Genomic DNA, 2,376 nt, shown 5'->3' with positions numbered 1-2,376 from the left:
AGACCAGTATAATTATGATATTGAATACAGAGAGGGAAAATCTCATGGTAATGCCGATGGACTGAGCCGAAGACCCTGCAAAAATTACTGCAGACATTGCTACAAAAGAGAGGTTGAACTAACCAGGTGCCATCAAGCTGAAGTAAAAGTGACTGAAGAAGTTGATGATGGTGAAGTGGAACCAGGTATAGATATTAAAGCAGAGCAGGAGAAAGACCAAGATTTGAAGCCAATAATTAATTTTCTAAGAGCGAGTGTTTTGTGCCCTGCTTGGGAGAAGGTGTCTAGTCTAAGCCCTGTGACAAAGAACTATTGGTCACAATGGGACCAGTTGAAGCTTGAAGATGGTATTCTTCTCTGGAGATGGGAAAGTGACGGCCTGGCAAACGGTTATACCGAGAAAGTTACGGGAAGTTGTGCTGCATCAATACCATGATAGTTCAATATCAATACGAGTGTGTAGAAGAAGAAACTAAACAAACAGAACAAGATAAGGGTATTTTGGAAGATACCTGAATGAATTTGATTCATCTTTTTATGATGAAAAAGAAATAAATAGAACCAGAACCAGAAATACCGAGAGTAGAAAGAGATGATAACATAATACTAGGTAATAAGTTAATAACAACAGAAGATACTCCAGTTGTTATTGGTAACAATAAGGATAGCAATCAAATAACTAAGGATAATATCCCCAGTGCCCCATTAATGACACAAGCTGATGTAGTAACCCATGATTATAATCTTAGATCACGAGGTCCTATATCAACTGTACCGGAAGTGACTCATACTAGACAAAAGAAATGAGTACGATTCAATCCACAAGTAGTCGTACACAAACCTAAGAGCAACGTAAATACAGTTGATGCTGTATCTTACGAAGCCAGTGTTATTAAAGCTTTTAATAACATGATATGTTACTTGTAAAGTTGTAAATAAGAAAAATAGAATAAGAAATATATCTATATTTGTTATATGTTAAAATATTTAGATATTATATAAGTATTATAACTAATCATCTTAATTAGTAGATATATCTTTAGGTTTATTTGGATTCTTATACTGTTGCTGACGAAGACTGGAACCGAACAGAATGTGAGTATTGGGTCAGTAGAAAACAAGGTAGGTATAATTTTTATCGGAGAGGGTAATTTCATATTATCTGGTGATAAATGGATAATTGTGAAAGATATACAGATTTCCACAGTATGTTAGGTTACTGATAAGATTCAAAGAGATGGTATTGTTTGAGAAATCATCAAATGTGGATACTCATGTCAGTTTTGATACAAATTGTTCAGAGAATGTTATATTATATCACATGAGAAATCAAGAGACAGCTATCTTACAGTAAGTTAGGATATTACAAGAAGGACTAATTGAAAATTACAAGACCTTAATTGGACAATATTGTTACGTCTCTGTATGTTTGTTAGTTAATTCTTCTAAGATACAAGTCCTTTCTTTATAAAACTTATTTATTCTTCCTCAATACAACTTTGTAATGAACTTAATTTTCACAGTTACACAAACTATAGTTCACAACAATTCACTCACTTTCTATCGCGCTTAGACTTAATTGTCCGTCCCTGCCAACTATAGTTCCGATCTATGTGTCTGCTATATTCAGTTCCCGCCGACCGTAATCGCTGTCTTTCTTTCTCTCTGCCTGCTTCATCTCTGCCTCCGTCTGTCTCCACTACTGCTTCGACTCCCGTCTGTCTCTCTCACTGTCTAGCGTACTTATATACGATAATACTGCCTGTTCTAGAAACTTCTAAGACTCTCAACACGTGCTACCAGTGTCACTTGACTCCCGCTGTCGTAACACACTAGCGAATCTTCTAGAATACTCATCACGTGACCCCTACTGTCGTAACACTGCCCCTTCCTTAGTATTTTTTGTCCCGAACAATAGCCACTTACATTAAACTAATAAACAATTAACAATAACTTAATTAGATGTACGGAATTTACAAGCACAAAATTAAAGTTCAAAAAAGTATTTTAATTTTTCGGGACATATCTTTTTCCTCACTGGTCTCTGTCTCGTTGGCTTCTGCTTCATGTGGGGTTCATCTGCTTCATCAGGAAACGACCTATCATTGGTAACACTCACATCAGTCATAGTAACTTCATCAAGGGCTTCACTGTTTCCCTTCTCAAAACCGAATAGAGTTTCTTCTTCGACAGTGGTTTTTTTCAGGTGACACGTCTTCAGCAGCGTCATTTGTTTCGTTGTTCACTTCATCCCAACTGAAATGTCCAGGACCGTGATAACGCCAAAGCCTGTTGGCATGCACCACCTTTGGCTTACCTCGCCGACCATACTTTATCCGGAAACTCACGTCTGAGAGACGATCCATTATGTCATAT

The sequence above is a fragment of the Limulus polyphemus genome, unplaced genomic scaffold, assembly GCF_000517525.1.
Source record: "Limulus polyphemus unplaced genomic scaffold, Limulus_polyphemus-2.1.2 Scaffold2141, whole genome shotgun sequence".
Lineage (NCBI taxonomy): Eukaryota > Metazoa > Arthropoda > Merostomata > Xiphosura > Limulidae > Limulus > Limulus polyphemus.
The sequence above is the reverse complement of the archived record's forward strand: the minus strand, read 5'-3'. Positions refer to the sequence as shown.